Source organism: Calypte anna, chromosome 4B (assembly GCF_003957555.1).
Source record: "Calypte anna isolate BGI_N300 chromosome 4B, bCalAnn1_v1.p, whole genome shotgun sequence".
Classification (NCBI taxonomy): Eukaryota; Metazoa; Chordata; class Aves; order Apodiformes; family Trochilidae; genus Calypte; species Calypte anna.
The window spans coordinates 5,236,813-5,259,580 of NC_044249.1; the positions used below are offsets into that span (position 1 = coordinate 5,236,813).

General features: G+C 42.9%; 1 protein-coding gene across 2 annotated transcripts in view; it reads right to left on the reverse strand.

Annotated features, from left to right (window-relative positions):
* Nucleotides 1-22,768, reverse strand: part of MAML3 (mastermind like transcriptional coactivator 3) — a 248,735-nt gene that overhangs the window by 65,097 nt on the left and 160,870 nt on the right. The gene's annotated exons all lie outside the window — the stretch shown is intronic.

Sequence of the window (22,768 nt, forward strand, 5' to 3'; positions counted from 1 at the left end):
CAGCAATCCTAGAGCCAGGCTGATTGTGAAACAGGACAGGATGGCCACATGCAAAGGTGGGCACGATGCCAGCCACCAGTAGTGAAATCAGCAGTGTGAATTCAAAGAATAATATCCCAGTTTGGCCATAAAAAGCTGCAGCTTTCAGATTCCTAGCATTATTATTTATATCACATGATACATAGAAGGGAAAGTATCCAGAAGTAAAAGAAAATCTAAGGAACAGCCCCTAATAAATAATATGACCTATTACGCAAATCTGAGGAGATGGGATTTACTGATTTATTTAATGGGAGTTTGGTTTATACACAGAAATTACCCAGGACACACTGAAGAGCAGAGATCTGAAAAGGAGCCCTGACAGATATTGAACAGATTACAGCCATGCACCACTGCCAGAGGTTTCCTAACACTTTCTGAGGACTGTCCCTTCTGCAGGCAGCAGTCTCACCTTGCAAAAGCTGACATTTGGGAGAAGCCACTTTGCTTCCATCAAACCCGTTCAAACTTGGAAGTGGATTTCAGGCAGCAAAAGGACAGGGACTGTGGCCAAGGTTCCTGCTATCAGCCATGGTCTCCATTTCAGCTGGCTGGGATGGATCACCAGATAAGAGTTACTGCAGTCTCAGTGGGGAACTCCAGATTTTCTTCCCCTCAGGGGACAGAAGCTTTCCTTGCATCCTGGGATCCCTCACTTATCCTCTCACTGGTGCCCTCACCATCTTTACAAAGACCAAGAGCAGACCCAGCCTCAGCACAGCTGGGAAATGTTGGGGTGGGGATGAAGAGTGGAAGTTTCCCTCCTTCTCCCAGGTCATTTGTCACAACCCTTTAAAGCTAATAACCTCTCTGTAAAATTTATAAGCCAAGTTAGAGAATTACAGAATAGGGAAATAATTCACTAATAGACTATATGAGGGGGTTTAGAAATCTTGTAGGAAAGAACTCCGATATATTAAATGCCACAGGTTTCAGAAATAACTGCTGCAGTTGCCACTCTTTTTTACTTTATCATGTTCAGCAGGCCTAGAACTATGCAAGATCTGTTTGAATTTAGACACCATCAGAGCTCTTCTCTCAGAAACATTTCTGCTGAGAGCTGGGGCCCCCAGCCACCTGCACACAACCCATGCTGGAGCCTGTTTCTTCCTCCTCCCTGAGGAGTTACAGATGGGGTTTCCTTCCCTCTCCTCATGTAAGCACACGGACAAATCAAGTACCTCATTTGCTCTTCCAAAAGCCTTGGACTACTTCAGCACAGCAAGTCAATCTGACACTCCACAAGGTTACAGGGAGCATAAAGAAATCAGGCCAGATGCTGTATTGTTATCACTTCTGAAGTACTCTAATAAATCTGACCCCAGGCTGAAACTTTAAAAGAGTGTAGTGGCACGTCAACACAAACAGCTAAAACTAGTGTCATGTCAAGTGCTGACAAGGCCACTGCTGTTTTTACAAGCATTGTACACTGAGCAGATAAAAATGAGCAACCTCTCAAAGCCCTTCAGAAGCCATCCTTATCTCCTGGGAGAAGAAACAATGTCCCTGCCCCACTGCTGCTCCTCCCTGCCACCCACAGCAACTCCAGCATCCTACAACCTGTCCATTAGCATGATGAAGAGCCCCATAACTGCCACACATGGGTTTTTATCTTTTCCTTTTCTCCTTGTTGGTCCACAGGCAACTGCTAATAGCTTTCGGGGGCTCCTTTTAAATAAACAGAACTAATTACTCCACACAATGACACCCTGGCTTCCAGAGCACTAATTATGTCACGGAGGGGTTTCTGAACGCCCGCTTTTATTTGCAGAGGGCCACGTCTAACGTGAAGGAAATTTATTCAGCCTTTATGCTATCAGCTGGTACCAAAATAACACCGAATGCACGGCAGATCCAGATTGCAGAACTTTAGCAGGCAAGCTCTCCCAGGAGGCTGAAAAACAACACATGGAGGCTGCATATTCCAGAACATGTGGAGCGGCGTTTGCCGCTCGCCTCCTGCACACTTCATGGAGTGCCATGGCACAGACTGAAACTGTTGTGTAAATAAAGCTCTGCTTTTCTTCACTCACATTTGCTGTATGTTGAGCAGGCAATCACCACTTGCTATGCCTTATGCCCCAGCTACTTGCCTTGCTGGAGGAATAATGGAAATCCTTGTCCAAAACAGCACAGAACTGAACAGATGGGCAATGTAAAAGACAAGATGCACTGGGAAACTGTTCTACCAGTAAGAGAAGAAGAAGGAGAGAAGTTAAGTGACTCATTGGATGTCATGCATCCAGCTGTGCTAGAGGCTGGAAACAAACTTAGGGTTTCCTGACATCCCCTCCCTTTTTATACAGGAGATAGTCTCAAACTAAAAAAAAAAAATTTTTTTTTTTTTTAAATAGACTTTGCAGACAGATACATAACTGACACGACAGGTTTATACCAAATTATTCAAAGTGGATGTGACTGAATGCCTTTTTGAGCTCCTGCAAATCTAAAAAGACTTTGTTCTTTAAAGCGAGATGCAGGGTGAGGGAATTTTTTTTTTAAGGTGTGCAGCTCCCCTCCCCCTCTGTATAAAAAGCAAATGAAAGCATTTGATTTGCAAGCTTTTCTGGACAGCCATGTTGTATGAAGAGTAACTCCTTTTTCTCTGAGACAATACTCTGAAAGGATTTAGCAAGGACACTTCTCCACACATGCTGCTAACGATGCTTAGCATTAACAAGAGTTATGTGCATAAAAAGTAGAATATATATTGCTAAGCATGTCTGAGTGGCAGATGAACTGATATAAGAGGGCAGAGTATCTTATTTGGAGCTATTAGCTGACTGTCTGGTCAAAATACCTGTGTAGAAATGTGTGCCCAATTATACACAAATTCAACTCACATTCCCACCTCTGTCTCTCCAAAAAACGTGGGTTTTAACTTGCTGTTTAAATCATTCCAGTCCAGGAGCTTTGTTAGAAAATGGTCACCTTTCCAAAGGGGCTTCTGAAATATCGTTTAAGATGTGGGCCACTGTTTTCTGCAATTCCCTAAGGTTCCACCTTCCTCTTTTAAACAAGAGAGTGTTTTTTACACAGAGCAAACTGAACCACAGATTGCAAGCTCACTGTAAAACTGTACCAGCAACAGGAGACTGTTCCTTTTCTTGGGGACCAGGCTGACCTTGAAGACCAGCATCAAAATAATAATTAAAAAAAATTTAAAAATAAATTAAAAAAAAAAAAAAAATAAAAGCAGCTACAGTGCTCAGTCTCCCTCTATGATTTGGCAGAGTTGGGCCACTCCAGTTCCAACCCTCCCTGCAGAAACAGCCCCAACATACTCTCAGAGGGTTCTCTCCCCTTTACAAGAGGAACCATTAGAAGATGACAAGATAGACACAAGAAACTCTGACATGGAAGCCAAGCAAAAAATTGGCATCAAGGAGACAAAGAACAGAGGTGCCTCATGTCCTTGGTCCCTCAGCATCCTCCTGAAGCACTGCAGCTCAGTGCCATGGGAAGGGGACCTCCTGCCACAAGCAAAGGGAAAGGCTGAGAGCCATGGCTGAGCATCTCTGGTGTTTACTAACTAGAGAGAAGGTAGATGAACAAACCTGTTGAGAATTGTGTAATGTTAGGCATAAGGAGCTCATGTAAAGTCCTCCTGAGGGGTATCATTGCCCACCTTGATTTTGTACTGCCCAGCTTTGGGTCATGCCAAGTGGCAACCAAAAAGTGACAGGCTCAGCACAAATGGCTCATTTCTCTTAACACTGGGCAAACCACTTGATTAAAGCAAGGAAAACCACCCCAGTCCTGAAAAGGAGCTGCTGCTTGGAAACACACCTCCTCTTCCTTTGTGCCTCTGATTAGCAGATCAGTTGAAATGTATATGTACCTCCACAGCCAGCATACCCATGACCTAGTTACCATTTCCCATGGGAAACCCCAAGGTCTCTTGCAGCATTTTTCTTCCCCTTATGCAAGAGAGACTGCAAGATGATTATACAGCAGCCAATCCTGAATGTTTAAAAATCAGGAAGCACATCCCTAAAATCACAGCACTGGCCTTCACGTTTATTCTTAGTATCATTGGTTTGGTTTGGTTTTTTCTCCCTTTGCCCACTGCTGCAAGTACCAGGCTCAAGCTCTCCTCTCCTAGGCAATGCTTTTTTCAATACACAAAAACTACAACTCTCAGATAAGCTGGGGCTCTGGGATCTGAGGTCTTCCAAAGAAGACACCATGCTAAAATGAGCTCCATGTGAGCTGGATAACAAGGATTTTCTCCTGTATCTCAAAGCACAGAGCTCACTCATCAACCCTTCTGAGCCTCAGGAAGAGGCAGAAGCAATGCAGAGTGCTCACATCTGGGTCTCTTCAAGTCAAACCCTGGTGCCTGAGTTCCCAAGGCCAGTGGAATGGAACACACACCTAAAGAGTCACACCAGCTGGTATTACATTTCTGCTCTTACTGTGCTGGTAGCAATAAGATACACACCTCTTGTAGCCTTTCCTTCTAAGGTCACTGGGGCAGCAATTCACAGAACAGGATTTTTAGCTATTTTATGTGCATATAGGATATAGAGGTGATTTTCCCCACCAAGAATGCAGATGGCACAGCAATACACATTTTGTTCTGTCAAAATGATCTGTAACAAAACAAAATATCCTTTGCATTATAGGCTGAAACATTTTGAAGGCTGAAAGGGCAGGACTGTTGGTGCCTTCACAGGGCAGCACTGAAAGATGTCAAAAGTGCTGGAGAACCCCAGGCCTGCAGGTAAGCAGTGATTTGCCTCTGCCTTTAAAACTTCTATCTTCCAATTTATTGCCCAAAAAGGAGTCTGATGATGGGCAGCACACCAACATTTCCCTCTGGGGGAAGGAAAGCATTTGTTCCAACAGCTTGACTGTGTCTGAACCTTGGGTCATCTCCTGTGTGCAGCAGCAACAGGGAAACCCAAATCCCCATAGGATGCAGTTCCACATGGGTGATTGATACACATGGTGACTATGGACAGGCAGCCTGAAGCTTTGGTATTTGTTCCACATTTTAATTCCTCAAGCTTCAGTACTTTAGGATTCAGACCTTGGAATACAATTTACAGCAGGACTCTGCACCTTTCCTCTCCTCTCTCCCTCCTCTTCTGGATACTTATATAGGATTTTAATTCCTTCTCCCTAGACTGCTTACATTTTATACAAGAGAAAGCAGAGGTCACAGGAGGAGTAAGGACACATAATCTAATTTTCATTTTGCCCATTAATCATGCACAATTTCAGCCAGCCATTTACCAGAGTGCAACTCTCACCACTGCCTGTTCAAAATTTCCCTTTACACGTGAAGAACAAATGTGCACCTATATTGCACCTATATTGAACCTATATTGCAGCTCCAGTCAAGAGTATGGAACAAGAAGAGACAAACTGGCCCAGTTCTTACAGTTCTACTAAATTCATTTTTAGCACTGCAAACAGAAATATCATGAAGTTCAGGAAAGACCTTCTATGACATGAAAATGGGTAAACAATTACATACAGGAATTAACAGCTTTCACAGTGCCATACTGAACAAGCTCTTCAGATTTCAAACAACTTTACCAGGTGCTGAGCCAAACCATATTTCACAAGGCAAAAACCTGTTCAGAGAGCACAGTTGCAAGGTGAGCATTATGTAGTGCTTTCTGTTTATGTGCTTGAGCTCAAAGTAGTAGCACAGAGCTAAAACCTGAGCTGTTGAGTCTGATTTTTGCTACGTGTGTGTGTTTAGTAAATTACATATTGCAGACAACCCCCGGGTGTGAAGTTTCATCTCTGCTAACAGACTTTTGTATGCTGAAAGGGATGCTCAACAGCATGAAATAACCCTCTTTCATTTAAAAAAAGAAGTTCCCAATCTCTGCATTTTTAGCTACTTGTGATCCATCCCTTTCAACAAAAACCAATGTAACCATCTTGTTAGCAGAGCAGATTTTAAATATTCACAAAGATTGTTTGCTTCCAGAGTCGTGGTCAAAAACAAGAGATGATTGTTTCAGTGGACTATTTACTGGTTAAGTATTTTAATGAGTTTCATAGTTTCCCCTATCATGCATTATTCTAAGCATGAGAATGTAACTCGACTTGCAGAATAAAAGCCCAGCAGATGATACAACAGGACATCTTTCATACTTTCCTCTGAGTATTGACACTTATTCCCCAACTTCACCCATCTTTTAAGCAGCAGATGACCAAGCAGCTTATATTCTGCAGTAGCAGACATTCACTTCTCTGAACTTATTCTCAGAAACAGAATACACCTTCCCCACCCATCTCTCTGAACACTGAAGATTTCCTAAACACATCCTACAATCAAACTGCATGGCTTTGATTCTCCTGCAAAGGATGAGGTAGGGTCTTGCTGCTACCAAGGCTGCAAACCCCAAATGTAAAATGAGCAAGAACTGCACTGCCTGTTTCCAGACCTAACACAAGCTCCACATGCTAATTCTCTGCTAAGCCAAAGCTTGGGGCTTTGATTTCCTAACCTCAGGATGTTATCTGGCTGCAGTATAGGATTACCATTAGCTCTGTATGCCTGTCCTTACAGCAGGGTCACTCTCATGCCATATGCCACTTGGACAACCTTTATTCTTTCAAGATTTTTATTTTTTTCAAATCACAGTGTTCATCTGGAAGAGCCTGGATCCCCTTGGCTTTCAAAATCTGCTTTGCATTGCTAATGCATGGGGCTATGGGCAAAGTTGCATTAGAGAGATGGAGAAAGAGAAATACTAAAACCCTGTTAACAATACAAAATTACTTCAGGGTGCTTTTCTCTTAAATATTAACAAAAAAAACCAGGCAAGGTCTACACAACTTCCATTTACCAAACACAAGACACAGTCTTGTTCTAAAATGGCTTCTGCATAACTTTGATAACTTCAATGGATACTCCTGACTTGCACCAGTGTAACCAGAGAGAATCTGACCTAGAAAGAGCACACCAGGAATGCATGGAAGTCTGAGCAGGATAGGGAGTCACAGCATCAGGGTGTACAAGGTGTCCTCATTGTTTGATACAGCAGGAGAAACCTCCCACAAAATTAATGGGCAATTAATTCTCTCTCTCCCTACTCCAGTACTGTGTAAGAGAAAGAGTCATCAGTCTCCAGACTGTCACTCTCTCAGTAGAACAACAAAAGGAAAAAAAATCCAGGATTCAGGAGGGAGAATTGAAATGGCTGTTCCACATGGATGGCCAGGTCATAAAGAGGATTTTTTGCTTATACAGTACCTTTCATCCCAAAGGAACTCAAAACATCTTTCTAAATGATGTACTGATCTTGCATGAGGATTATCCAAAAGAAACAGAGAAAACCACATCCATAGAGGTGACACTGTGACAGCACTGAAGAGTACTTGCAGGAGATCTGGGTCTCTGACCCAGAGATTTAACAGGTTTGGGCCCTGGAGTGTAACCACAGACTTGTGAATCCCAGGAGATGGGAGATGTGATGTCTTCTCTGCCACAGGGGGGAATGTTGACACAGTCAGTCAGGAGCAAAAGTTTTCCTTTCCATGCCTGGACAAGCAACACAACCCAAGCAGCTCAGCAGAGGCTCCGTGACCCCACATCAATGGCACAGAGCTCAAACCTCTAAGGGAACAGCATCCCCGGTGCTCTGTAACACTCCTTCTGTTCCCATTTCTCCTTTCAGTAGACACAATGCTGAGAGAGCTTTATAGAGAGAGGAGAACAAAGAGAAAGAGTCTCTTTGGCAAAGAGGAAGAAAGGGGAAAATGCACGAAGGCATGAGTGAGAATGGACAAGGATTGCAAGAGCATGCAGAGGACTGAAACATAGGGAAGCCACCAGAAAAGGAAAGAGAAAAGACAGTTTTTACTTGCTTCAGTGGGGAAGAACATCAAAACAAACCATGTATTTAAGAAGCAAACGGAAACACTTCACAGAAACATAAGCAAGAACAGCAGAATTGAAACTGTGAGGGAGATGCAGGGCACATTCCTCTCCCACCTGAAGATATCAGGACTTCTACCAGCTTAAGACACAGAAAAGTTTGGAGGCAAGATGAAGACACCAAAGAAAAGACACAAAAGTCTGTTACTGAAAACTACTATGGTTCCCTGCCCCACTTCCACATCACATTTTTCACTGCTTTGGCAATGAAAAGTTTCAGCATGGAGTGCAGATAAAAGAGCAGCACCAGCTGCATCCCTACCAGGGTACCCAGTGCAGTAAGGATGCTTCTACAGCCCAGATTCAAACTGGTCAGCTCAAAAGTGTAACCAGAGCTTGTGCAAACACAGTTTTCAAGGAAATTCAGCTACACTCAGAAGCAAAGGTGCAACACATATAATCTGTTGTTTCACCAAATCTCCACCTAGGGTAAATCTTCAAACCTGGAAAAATCATATGCTTAAAACTGACCTTAACAACTCCTATTCCTGTGCCTCCTGGATTTCCCTGTCCCTTCCCAGTCTGAGGCACCAAGGTATGGCTGCAATCTTGTCCATGCTGGGACAATAGGATACAAATGATAGAGGAAGAGACTACAAGTTGACCTCATTGTCAGATAAAATCTATTATGCATGATTAAGGCTTAACAAAATGCAATCACATTAAAAATTACTATCATGAAGTGCACCATGATTTACTGACTAAATGAATGAGAAATTTAGCTGAAGAAAATAGTCCTAGCCCTACTGCATTGGCAATCCATGATAAATTGCTGATTGTGAGCAGATCATTGCTTGCTGTTGGATGACATACATACATTGATTTTTCCCTAACAACACTAATTAGCATAATAGCATCTCCACATACATTACATAAAGTTCCTCTGAGCAAGCAAAAATTATTTCAAGCCTTCAGGTCCCAAACTGTGAAGAATAAAGATGGAAAGGAAGGATTTACAGACTGCCTCCTTGTCCTTTATTATGCAGATCAAAGGTCCAACCCACTGGATCTTACTTAATCTTGAAGAGATGGGAACAAAATTCAAGAAAGTGCAGGCATTGTGCAATTAAGTGGTGATCACAGTGAGTTGTTCTTTGATAGTGATCTAATTTTGTGAGGCCAAAAAAAAAAAAGCCTTTGAGAAAGAAGAAGCTAATCCTAAAGAACCCAACCCATTTCTCCAGTTTCATTAAGACTCAAAGGGGCAGCCTGCAATCCTTATCTAAGTGCTCCCATTGACTGGGGCTGTGGAGGTGAGAAAGTACCAAGTTGAAAAGGCAAAGTGCAGCCTATTAATAGGAAAATAAAAGTGGTGGAATAGGTAAGGAAAATGGAGGAGAGAGAACATGTGATTCTCAATTCATTGGAAATCAATCACTATAACCCACTTTTTTCTCTGCAAAGCCTGAGAGGTGGTAGAAGACCTCCTTAAAAACGAAACAGTGCCCTGCCACTCAGTTTCCTCTGCAGTACAGGGATTTCAGACATACCCATGTGGGTTTTTCAGAAGTCCATACCTTTCCCAGAGGAGTCTGCTTCTCAGGAGCACAAATAATACAGCTTATTTACCTACATTAATATTTTTGTGGGGTTAGCACACAACACTCTCCCTTGAGCAGAGGTCCTGAGCAGAAAAGCCAAGGAAAGCAGACACTTAAGGTGCCTTTGGGAGCACCCAGCCTACAATGACCTCCCCACACCTGCTGTTTCCTCCATCAGCTGCAATGCTGGGAGCTCTGTTGAGATTATTTAAAAAGAGACTGGATGTGGCACTCAGTGCCATGGGCTGGGAACTGCAGTGGGAGTGGATCAAGGGTTGGACTTGATGATCTCTGAGGTCCCTTCCAACCCAGCCAATTCTATGATTCTATACAGCTCCAACATTTCCACTCTCCGTTGATCTACCCATCACCCAGGGCACCCCTGACACAAGGCTTTGCCTCCTCTGGGAGGCAGGAGGGGTAAGCAAAATGTTTGGGATAGGTGGGAGGATGATAAAGCCATCAAGGGGTTGTGTTCTGCCAGCCTTTATTTGGCTTGCCCTGGCCAGCTGCAGGAGGGAAAAATTCCCTGTTGGAGCCAGACGTGTGTCTGAGGGTGCAAGCTGTGCAGGTGTTACTCTAAGGCAGCAGAATTTAGGGGGTCCCACTCTTTCCACAACCTTTCTCCTGAAAGTACTGGTACCCTTGTTTTTACCCCTCTGGTCATTGCCACTGCTGGATTTTGAGGACCTGGAGCTTTTTCTGCTGCTCCATTGGGATGGAAATGCTCTGCTGGCAGTGCCTCTGGCATCCCAGCCATCCCCAGCCATCCCTCAAGCTGTGAGAGCATCTGCAGGTGACACCTGTGTCCCTTCCAGCAGGGCCCTTGGAAAACAGCCCATCCTTTATGTAACCAGAGTCAAGGATTCATTTTTTTGGTAGTGGTTTTGACTCTGAGCTGCAACCCAGGAAAGACTGAGGATGTAATCCCCATGCTGTCTCAGACCAGGTGGAACAACTATGAAGGGAAACTTCTGCAGTAGCAGAGCTGAGGATTCTTCTTGTGTCAGGGAGCAAAATCTCTGACATCTCCCACTGAAACTCTGAGCTTCATCTTCTTCAGACACGGAACCTTTTTGGTACATTTGCCCCAGCCCAATCTCTTTCACTGCACAGTGAAGTTGGGGGATGTGAGCAGGCACTTGCTGAAGCCCCTGGCACCTCTCAGAACCAAAGAAATGTTTCTTCTCCATCCTGGACTAGTTACTCTCATGTGCCAAGATGAATAATGTAAATACTGCCTCAGTATCCATTACACTTTGCTATCCATCCATGTGCATTGTGCCATACCCAGTAACTATTCCAGAATGGTCTTTAAAGGCTTTTAAGTATTTTGGTTCCACGCCTCTGTCTGTAGGAACAGTGAAGCTGACTTCAAATTATGAGACCAATTTCACATGACACGAAGGGCAGGAGAAAGTATCATTAATAAAGCTTAAAATCACCCCCCCCAAAATCACTTAAAATTGCTTTTCCATCTCTAGGAATGGAAGGGCTTATAAGAGGAATTTACTGCCTTGTATTGCCAGAGACAAATCCTCAAGGTGTGGGAAACTACATGTCAGTGGCAATTTAACACCAGAAAACTCCTACTTTTTGTTTATTGGTTGGTTTTGGTTTAGCCACCTGTGACAAAGGTACCCTACAAACAATCTTGATCCAGTCAAGCTGCTCCATAGTTTGGAATATTAAAATCCTGGTTGAGATGGAGCAGTGGGCAGACTGAAGGTGGAGAGGTGAAATTTATCCCATGGATGGTACCACCAGATTATAGCTAAGATTCTCCCAGTCCTTCATCTGTCATGACTTGTTGAAAAAAACCATGTAATATGACAACAAATATTTCATACTATTTCCAGCCACCAGAGGTATAGAGAGCACAGAAAGCTGTGGTGTCTACAGTGATATCCTGCACACTGTGGCCATACCAAAAACTGGTCTTGTGCTATTAAAAGGATAAGAAGGGAAGGCAGAGAAATAGAATAAGGGAAAACAGAGGGCAAACTTGAGTAGGGAGCTTAGAGGGAGAGAAAGAAAAATAGCTCACGGGGTAGTGAGGGAGAAAAAAGGAACAGGCAAACAATATGGGGCAGATTAAAAGAAACAACCAAACAACCCTAACCTGCAGTACTTAAGAGGGGAAGAAGTACATACTGGAAAAATAATTCCCTGGAAAACACATGCTGGGCAATCTCAGGAATTTTGCTTTCTTTAGGCAATACTACATACAAAAATTAATTTAAAATGCAGATTCCTTTAAGGATGTTAAGTCTGAAGCCTGTAAGGAACATCCATGGAGGAAGTCTTCTAAGGGCAGATCATAGAATCATAGAATTAGCCGGGTTGGAAGGGACCTCAGAGATCATCTAGTCCAACCCTTGACCCACCGGAGCAGTTGCTAGACCATGGCACTGAGTGCCACATCCAGTCTTTTTTTAAATGTCTCCAGGGACGGAGAATCTACCACCTCACCGGGCAGTCCATTCCATAGCCTAATCACCCTCTCCATGAAGAAATTCTTTCTAATATCTAACCTAAACATCCCCTGGCACAACTTAAGACCGTGCCCTCTTGTCTTGTTGAAGGTCGCCTGTGAAAAGAGTCCAGTTCCCACCTCGCTACAGCCTCCTTTCAGGTAGTTGTAGACAGCAATGAGGTCTCCCCTGAGCCTCCTCTTCTTCAGGCTGAACAGCCCCAGCTCTCTCAGCCTCTCCTCATAGGACCTGTGCTCGAGTCCCTTCACCAGCCTGGTTGCCCTCCTTTGGACCTGTTCCAGGACCTCTACATGATTTTATGATTTTAAATCTACATGATTTTATGATTTTTATGATTTTAAGATGTTATACTCTTTCTAGGCTGAACCTTTCAAACTTTTTTGCTTTCTCTTTTTAAGAGATACTGTCCTTCCCTCAGTTTTTCTAAAGAGGAAACAAAGGACACCTTACAGTATACCTCTGTTTTTCAAAAAAAAGGAGATTTTTAGCTAGCACCAAGGAACTCAGCAGAACAGATTTTACTGAAGCAGCCAAAGACAGAGTTTCTGTACTGTGGAATAGACTTTAATATTGCACAAGTGTGAGAGAGGAGTGAAAAAGAAACAGATAAAACATTCAAATATGATTTTTTGACAGTGCTGCTGTACTTGGGCTTCCTTTCTTATGAGATACTTGACCCTGTCTAGAAGGCTCTCACTCTTGATCAAGAGCTGCTAACACCCTCCCACCAGGTGTAAATGAGGAAGTCACCTGCTTGGAAGATGTGTTGACACAGAACAGGTGTTTTCCTCTCTATTTTTAAGGTAATGCATGCAAAGCAGTCCTCACACACACAAAAAAGGGGCTAAATAAGGATGGGAGGAGTCAAGAATACAAGTATGCATGCACCCCATGAGGGACCAGGCTGGTTTCTCTCCAAAGTTGGCTGTCTCAGACTTCATACTAAGCTGCTGAAGAAAAACATAAAGAGGGCAAGTTTCCCACTGCCCATGAGGCATGAAATCTTTGCTGAGAGAGCAGGAGCCACGCTCATTCTTCAGCAAATCAGATGCAGCAGCTGGGATTTGGCATTCTCCTGAAGGCAGAACTCCAAATCTGCACTGAACCATTTCCTGGGACAGTCTTTCAAGAGGTATTGGGCTTTCCTACTATGGACACATGCACATTGCAAACATTAGGAAACCTTTATGGATGGAACACACATACCAGTAGCAGGATGCTTGGAGGTAGCACCAGGCTCAAATATCCAAAAATGCTGTGAAAAGTGTCAGAATAAGGCTCCACATTGATAAAAGAGAAAATAGGAATTCAGAAGTGCCAGGTACACCTCACTGTTGAGCTGGAACATCATATCCAGTTGTATTACTCCCCTTCACACTCATGCAGATTAAACAGAGACATGGAGAGCAGAGGTTTGGGTCTAGGTACTGAACCCTGGTCCTGGCACTACAGTGCTGAACTGCACTGGGATGGAGTGGCCAAGTCCTCTGCTGCTGGCTCAGAAGCAGGCTGGAAGTAATGCTGCATTATAAAGGGGATGGAAAAACTCCAAAAGGTCTATTAGCCACCAAGAAGGGTGGACAAGCAAATTTTAAAAGGGCTGCTGGGCTCCACACAACCCAGGGCATTGCCCAAATGCTCTTGAGCTCCAAAGCATGAACTACAGTAAACAAAGATGAGTAAAAATAAAGCACTAAAATCAGGACTATTAATTTTTTGGTGAAAATATCAGTCTTATTTGGCCCTAAGTTCCTCACCAGAACATTAATTAGTACTTACTAATGGTCTCCCCTCAAGCAAAAGAGCTGACATGGGACAAACAAGCAGCCTTTTCAGTGTCACTGAAATGCAGCTGAGGGGGGGAAGATGTTTATGGAACACAGGAACCATGACAGAGCAAGGTTTTTTCTCTTCCAGGCAGCACTCAGCCTCCTATAAGGTATTTGTACATTTTATAAGCTATTTCATAAGGTATTTTGTGCATTCTCTTCTAGTGTCCTTCTTCTTCTCCTGCCATTTCTTGCCCCTTGCAGATAGCTGTGGACAACTTCAGTTGTGGAATTTCTGATTTATTTTTGTTACCTCTTCACAATGACACCCAAAATAAAGCTGTCAGCAGGTGTGATCTTGAATTAGCTGCAAGATCTCTGAGGTGAGCCCTCTCTCTTTCTGACACGTGGCTCCCACACCTCACACATAGGCCCAGGGTGAGCACCACTGCAGCAGAAATGTTAAGATTTGCTTTCCTCAAAACATTTTTTTTGGCAGCTTGAGCTGATGAGACTTATTCCTCCACCTCCTCTCCCAGCTGCAGGGGAGCCTATGCTCATCTTGCCCCCCAGCTCTGCAGGGGGGAAGGCAGCCCCCCCATCCTCACTTTCCATAATTTACCCCCCCATGGTGTCTTTTTCTGTTCTTCTGTGTGTAGAGGAATAGGCAGGGAAGAAGGCACCTTTCAGAAAGAAATAGGGAAAAAAGGAAAAACAAATCTGAAAGGATGGAGAGAAAAAGGACAGAGCTTGGTTTTAAAGTAACCAGATCTATGAATAGTTCAAAATAAGCTTTTTAATTACAGGATGCCCTCTAACCTTTACCCTTATCAATTGATTATTTGTTCAGCAGTTTTGCTTGCTGCAAGCTCCTTAATAGACAGGAATCAGAGCAGAGTGGAAATGCAGGAAAGGAAATGTGGGCTGTGACAGCACATGGCTGAGTGATCACCCTGAGCCTGTGGTGGGCACAGAAACTGCACAGCAGGTACTGAACAGTCATTCCATCCCTCCTGCCTTAAAGGGAGCATGGGGAACGGTAGTCCTTAGTCAAGAATAATTTTCCTCACAAGGATATTCCTGGTGTGAAATGCATCTTTTCTTTGAATGCTAATAAAAAAAAGTATTTAAGTTTGCTTGGGATTAAATCTCAGCTTGTGTAAGCCCTTCTATGGGAGAGAGATGGAAAAAGATGGAAGGCAAGTTAATTTTTCATCCAGTCTCCAGTTTTCTTTACAAAGGTTGGGAAAGACAAGGAGACTACAATGCAACTGGAGATTAAACTCCCACAATACCTGGAAGAGCCTTTCCTAAGGAAAGTTTGTTCCTTGCAGAAAAGAACATTTAAAAGGTATATTTACATCTAATGTCAGCAGAAATACAGAATGACCAACACTTGGGCTTAGAAGCACTGCTAAAGGTGGAGAAGCATCCTGAAAGGATACAGTCTGGTCCATTTCTCACAATTGGTACAGAAAGCTCAGGTAAGGGTCCAGCTCTCATTAACCTGCATTGTTATATGCCCAATGAAGCCTAATAATGCATTTATAAATGGTCTTTATAATTACATGGGGAAAAAAAGACATTATAAATGGCTCTTCTGTGGCCACATGGTAGGTCTGAGTATCTTCACAGGAGTAAGTGCTATCAGATGGCTGCTGTGAAATATCCCCCTGCTTGCTGAGCAGGAGCACACCCTGTACATCACCTCTGCTCTTCCTATGGTTGGCTGACTTGGGTGTCCCCTCCAGAACTGCCCACAGAGCAGGAAATGAGCTGGCAGCTGTAAAACCTGCCCAGCAAAGCCTCTTCCCTTCCAAAACTTGGTTACAGGGCTTGCTTGACTCCCTTTGCTGTCAAGGGAAAGCTGCCCACTGAGCTGCCCTGAGAGCTGGAAGGTCAGGCAGGGAGGAAGGGAGAGATCTTCCTCATTATCCCTGATTTAGAGATGAAATAAAGGCCTCCCTAACCCTGGATCTCTGCTTTCAAATCTGGTCAGGAGCTGGTGATGATTTTATTGCTCCAGGAAGCTGCAAGTAAATCAGATCCATGCAGAATATACACATGCAGCCACCTTGTTGATGGCAAATGAGGCAACTTCACTGCACACTGAGGTAAAGAAAATCCCCATTGTCTTATAATTATCTTATGTTTGACTTGTTTTCCTTCAAGTTTCATTTTCTAGAGTCAAGAGTATAGGGTAGAATCAAAGATTTAGTTTAAAAAGTAAAATTCTGTCCCAAATGGAAAAAGAAGAACTGGAAAACAAGAATCCCAGCAGTTCAGAAAACAGGAAGAGCTTCCACCACCATCCCCAATATATAGAATTCTTCATCACCATCCCCAATATATCTAATTCTTCTGAGCTCATGATTTTAAGGCAATTTTAGAAGTTCTGAATATTTACAACCAGCAGTGTTATGGGGCATGAGATTAATTTTTTCTGAGACAGTCAGACTTCTAGATACATTAATTTAAAGGCAGAAATATAAATTCTTCTAAAATTAAGGTTTAATTAATATTCCTGAGCTGTTCAGATGCAAACTGGCAAACTTGGGAATTCTGGAAGGAAAATGAAAATACAGGGGCAACAAGGACTCTAATTTTTCTTTTTTTTTAATGTACTCTAAGCTCCAGAAACATGTAAAATTCAGGACAGGTATGGTCTTAGTGAAATTACAGAAGGACAAAACGTGCAAGCTGTGATCTAATCTGCGTTCCAGTTAAGCCATGCAAGATCAGAGACTGGAAGGGAAGGGATCAGACCAAGTCATGACAAAATGCTCAGCATTTTGTAGGCTCTGGCAGCTGTGAGGCACTCAGTGGTAAATATTCAATTTGTGCTTCCAAGGATGGGAACTTCAGTTTTTTAGGATTAAGTCTCTCAAAATGAAAACGGAGAATAACAGAATCCAACTCCTGAGCTGAAGCCACTGTCTGCATCAAAACACAACAGGTTTTGCAATAAACACTTTTTCTGACCCAAGAAGAGTCAGTGGATGACCCAGTTTATCCCTGCAGCTCTGCCATAGGGAATAAGTTGATTCTTGGAGGTGACTTCCAAGGCAAGGGAAGCAGGATAGGAAGAGGAGGGCTTTTGATTTTCCAGACAACACTAGAATACTGTTATGCAAAGGACCTCGATGTCTTGGTCACCATCTAGCACTGAAAACATTGCTTTTTTTTGTGCTAAATTAGTTCTGCTGATGCTCAGAGGACAGCCAGCTACCCCACAGAAGAGCATAATATTGGGGAGAGCAAGGGATGAACACCCCAGCATAGAATCATAGAATCATAGAATTAGCTGGGTTGGAAGGGACCTCAGAGATCATCTAGTCCAACCCTTGACCCCCGGAGCAGTTGCTAGACCATGGCACTGAGTGCCACATCCAGTCTTTTTTTAAATGTCTCCAGGGACGGAGAATCTACCACCTCACCGGGCAGTCCATTCCATAGCCTGATCACCCTCTCCGTGAAGAAATTCTTTCTAATATCTAACCTAAACCTCCCCTGGCACAACTTCAGACTGTGTCCTCTTGTCTTGTTGAAGGTCGTCTGTGAAAAGAGTCCAGTTCCCACCTCGCTACAGCCTCCTTTCAGGTAGTTGTAGACAGCAATGAGGTCTCCCCTGAGCCTCCTCTTCTTCAGGCTGAACAGCCCCAGCTCTCTCAGCCTCTCCTCATAGGGCCTGTGCTCGAGTCCCTTCACCAGCCTGGTTGCCCTCCTTTGGACCTGTTCCAGGACCTCTACATCCTTCTTAAACTGAGGGGCCCAGAACTGGACACAGTACTCGAGGTGTGGCCTAACCAGCGCTGAGTACAGGGGAAGAATCACCTCCCTGGGCCTGCTGGTGACGCTGTTTCTGATACAGGCCAGGATGCCATTGGCCTTCTTGGCCACCTGGGCACACTGCTGGCTCATGTTCAGTTTCTTGTCAATCCAGACTCCCAGGTCCCTTTCTGCCTGGCTGCTCTCCAGCCACTCTGTCCCCAGCATTGTCAGTGATGCTGCATCACCAGCTAATGACAGATCCAACCACAAAAAATGAATGGAAAAAATACAGTTTTACACCCCCTGTATACTAGGATTAAGAGTATATACAATCAGCAAGAAGAGGTAGAGAGGCTTATGAATAATAAGAACTGGATTATGGCTGGTAGTGCTGAAAGCTGGTGGAATGGGACACGAGACTGGAAAACTAAAATTGATGATGGTAAGTTGCACTTCAAGGGAAAATGGCCATAAAAAGAAAAAAAAAAGGCAAACCAGGAAAGGGTAACACGTTATGTAAAAATATGGTGCTACATTTAAAAATCATGAATACAGTTTTAGCTAATAAAACTAAAGGAGAGTTGGCTGGCACAAGTTATATCATCAGACTAACAGGTTCTGCTAAATTACAGGACAAACTGCTCTTTACAAAGCCATCTAGATCATGTAGGAAGAAAAAGTGTGCTATCATGGGGACTGAAAATAAGGAGACATTTAATATACACCTTGTGCAGTCAGTAATAGGAATTTTCTGCTTCTAAGAGTAATGTAGGGCAACTTCTTTACAGATGAGAATTACACTCTGAGTCTTCAAGAAACTAGACAAGAAGCAACCTGCAAAACAGTGTATTTTAACAAGTCTTGTACAAGACTTGGAGAAGTTCCTAAGAGCCAAAGATTTACCACTGCAACTGTGATACTTAAGAAGACAAAAGGACCAGTTATTCTGACACACTCTCCAGCAAAACAATGGAACAGCTGGTTTCAGGTCTCTCCCAGCAGTGACTCAGAGGATAAAACAGGAATACCTGTCAGTATGGTTTCAGAAAAGCAAGTTTCACCAAAGACAAATATTGTTTTTCTAAGGTAAGGTGATTGGTTCAGCTGGGGCATGGGAGAAATACTCTTAGAGGTCAGGTTTGCAAGGCTTGCACTAGAGAAAAACTTAGGATTACAGAAAATTCTTCACCAAAGGGAACAGACAAAGTCTGTAGGTTAAAAAGTACACACCCACAAGTCACAAAATGAGGAAATTAGCCAAAATTTGGTTTTTAGGATTATGCCATGGAGATGTGATCTTAGCCAAGTGCTGTCTAATGTATGTTTCTAGTGATTTTATACTACTGAGACCTCCTTCCCAACAAAATGAGCAGCTGATAGCAGGAATGGTGAGATGGCCAAGCTGTTTACAAATTGCCTGGTACAATGCTCAGAATCCACCCCAGTACACTCTGCTTGCCCATCTGTCCCCAAAAGCCCATGGGGGACTTGACTCCTGGGGAGCAAAGTTTGGCATTTGTAAAAGGCAGGCACTGAATCTGAATTCTAGGACAAACCTTCTGTGGAAAACAGAGGCTGGGAGGCAAACACAGCACAGGCATTCACTCCATCTCTGCTCTTCAGCAAGCAGTCCTCACAGTCTCAGTCATTATTTCCATTCCAGCTTGTTTCCCCTAAAATCTGGTAAGACACTTGTGTTTCTGCCACGCTTTCCTGCGCTGAATACAAACCTGGAGATTTTCTTCTTTACCTCCAGGTAGGCTTTTAAGAAAGGCCAAATCCCAGAACACCAACAAGCATTTTTTCTCACTATCCCAAAGATAACCTTAAACAAAGTATAGAATTCCAGTGAGAAACACACCTTTTCCTTTAGAAAGTCCAAATGTTTTGGAAATGTTCTCTGGACATAGATTTCCCTTTATCCTTCACGTGCAAATCCAGACTGAGCAGAGAATGCATCTCCAATTTATAAGATTAAAACAAAAGACAGAAAAGACAAGCTGAAGATATTCTTCCAGTGTCATGTCATTTCTCCCCTTCCTTCAGATCCTTCCAATGTCAAACAACATAACGAGTGGTTTTGGTAACAACTGTAATTGCAGCATCCTCACAGTTCCATGAAGGCAAAAAGCTGTAGTCTGGTTTCCTTTTTCTGACACCCATGAGGAATTCTGCTTTGTTGGAACTTATCATTATTCTCCCTCACTCACTTGGCTCCAAACATCAAGTTCTATCCCAGCCATTCAACATCTCTTCCATTGGGCTGCTCTTACCATTACACATACATAATGAACACCTGAAGCCAAATAAACAATTCCAAAGTTTTCCAAAGAAAACGCTTTTGCTTTCCCCCAGTTTGAAATTACTTTTTGGTTTAAAGGGAAAAACCAAAGAAAGAAAAAAAAGGAAAAAAGTGCTTTCTGTAAAACCTTACAAACACCTCAAAAAACCAAATGGAGTGTTTCAGGTTAAACGAAGCTCTAATTTTTGAGAGAGGAGGGTGGTTTGGGCTTGCTTCCTTTTATTTTTTTAAAACACACACAAAAAGCCTTAACAAAACCAATGTTGGATCTTGGTGTGAAACCAATTTATTTTATCATCACATGGGAATGAGAAGAGAAGAGGACCTCTATCCCCCACATACTGAACAAGTCACGAGCCCCAGTGAAAATCTGTTCCTGCCAGTTTTGCCTGCAGCTGCATTTAAGCAAGAATGAATGAACCACCCAGAAGAAGCAAGAGGTTAAAAAGCAAGAGCTGCCACATCCCAACTAACAACTGGTTTTAGGGCAGATCAGGGGATGTGGGGCAAGGCAAAGAGAAGGGATTTCTAAGTCCAAGTGTGGAGGTCAGGCACAAGGGAACACCAAGAGCAGGACAGAACCTTGCTGAAGGAAGATTGGTCACGATCCAGCCGTGTTCTTTGCTGAATATTGATGGGTCTGACCATGGTTATAGCAGTCAGTTCCACAAAAAGCAGCCTGAAATGCCTCCAGGCTAACCCTAGAAAACTCTTCAGACTCACACATCCAAACCAGTATCTGCTTTGTGGAAAAACAGACAAACACCCCATGGAGCACTTCTTTGAAGAGAACAAGCTGTGCTTTAAGAGGTTGATGGCATGTGGGTCACTCAGCAGTAGTGTGATGGGGGTCACAGCCACAGTGCCTGGATCTCTGCAGCAGAGCAAAGCACTGACACCTCTGACAGGAAAAATTTCAACACCAACAGTCCAGAAAGCCTTGAGACAAATCCTGGTTTGCTGGATCCTAGTTTTGCTGGCTAAGCTGCTCAATTAGCACCCTGCCTGTCCAACCACTTGTCTGGATATTAAGGAAGAGGAAGCTGCTCACTTCTCTTTACAAGAGCATGAAGTGATGCTCAGCAAGCCCAGGACACAAGCTCAGAGCACCAGCACTGAGACATTAACAGGACAGTCACAGGCAGCTGACCCCCACAGAGCATTTGCAAGGTCCCAGCTGGACCAAAAAAAAAAATTATGTTTCTTTCAAATGTACACTTGATGACTGAAGTAATGGTACGTGTAAAAATACTGCTTACTACCAAGAGAAGTATCTTGGGCCCAAATGGATGAAGGTTTAATTAGTGTACAGTGCATGCACACACACGTGCACACCACGAGCCATACTTCAATTTTATAGCAGTACACAGATTATAAGATGAGGTATTTTTGTATATACACTTGACATTCCCTAAATCACCTTCTGGTTTTCAAATATGCCTTTCTAATAGTCACCTGGCTGAAATACATGGTCATTGCTAATCACGAGTTGCAACAGCTAGAATTTTTATTTTTTCCCTTAAAATGCCACTTGTTAAATACTCATGATTACTTAACACACACTTTTACAATTCCCTATAAAAAAACCAAACCCATTTTCACCACGTTTGCAAAACCAGTCCGTTTCTACCAAGCACATCTCACAATAATATGCTTTCTGATTTTCCACAGAAAAGTGCTTTTCAAGGCAGAAGGAAGGGAAGAAACAAATAGAATCATAGAATCATAGAATCATAGAATTAGCCGGGTTGGAAGGGACCTCAGAGATCATCTAGTCCAACCCTTGACCCACCGGAGCAGTTGCTAGACCATGGCACTACATATACATATACTACATATACACTACACTGAGAGATCTATTATTTTAGCCTTCCTCACCAACCAAAATCCCTTCAGAGCAGGCAAGTAGTGAAGGGACTTTTATACATCTTTTATACATCTACACACAAGCAACAAGTCCCTTGTCCTGACTGAGTCAATAAATGTGAATTGAACATGTTATATAAGGACAGCTTTGCCTTCTCTTTTCATATGACAGAGAAATGACTTAATATCTGAACTTGATTGTGGATGAATGTCTAGCTGTATCCAAATATCTAGTTTTTCCTACATTAAGAAAAAAGGAACTGAATGAGATTAGATACAGAAAATCTTGGCTTCCTGTTCGCACTGGAGAACTGCAGTGAGATATTACCATTATTTTCTCAATCTGTGAAACAGAGGAGTTGACATTAACTCTTTCACACACGAAGTTTGTCCTGTCAACTGTTTGATGGGTCTTTGAATTCAACAAATCTAACAAAAACAAAGAAAACAAACACTAAAGCATTAGTCAGCCTGACCAATCATCCTCTGCTTCTCAGTAACAACCTGGTAATTCTCTAGCTCAGATTACAGTCAGTTTTCTGTTATTATTGCAGTATCTTTCTAGGTAAGTCTTCACAAAAAGAAGTGGCTTTAAACCTGCTATTTCTAATGTGGTAGGCAACCAGAACCAAAACAAAGATAGGAACCTTTAAGCTGTTACTATATATCCTTAACCAAAGCCAGGAAGTAGAGGAACATTTCTTTTTGTTTTGCAGTTAATTTTAAATAGTTCCAAAAAACAGCCATTTAACACGTCTAAAGCATAATGCAACAGAATTTCAGTAATCTCTTAAAATGATCAAGCTCCAATATCACAGAAAAGTCCAAGAACCATTTGCAATAACATTCTATACTTTCCAGGAGAAAGATGAGACCAAAGGAAACGAAGCCTCCAAAGCAGAGTGACTTCCAACCCAGAACTTCCCAGGGTGGCTCTAAGCACTCATCAGTAGATGCCCAGGGAAAGAGTGCTAGTTCCAAAACCCAGCCATTTAACATGTCTAAAGCATAATGCAACACATTTTCAGTAATCTCTTGAAATGATCAAGCTCCAATATCAATTGAAAACTCCAAGAACC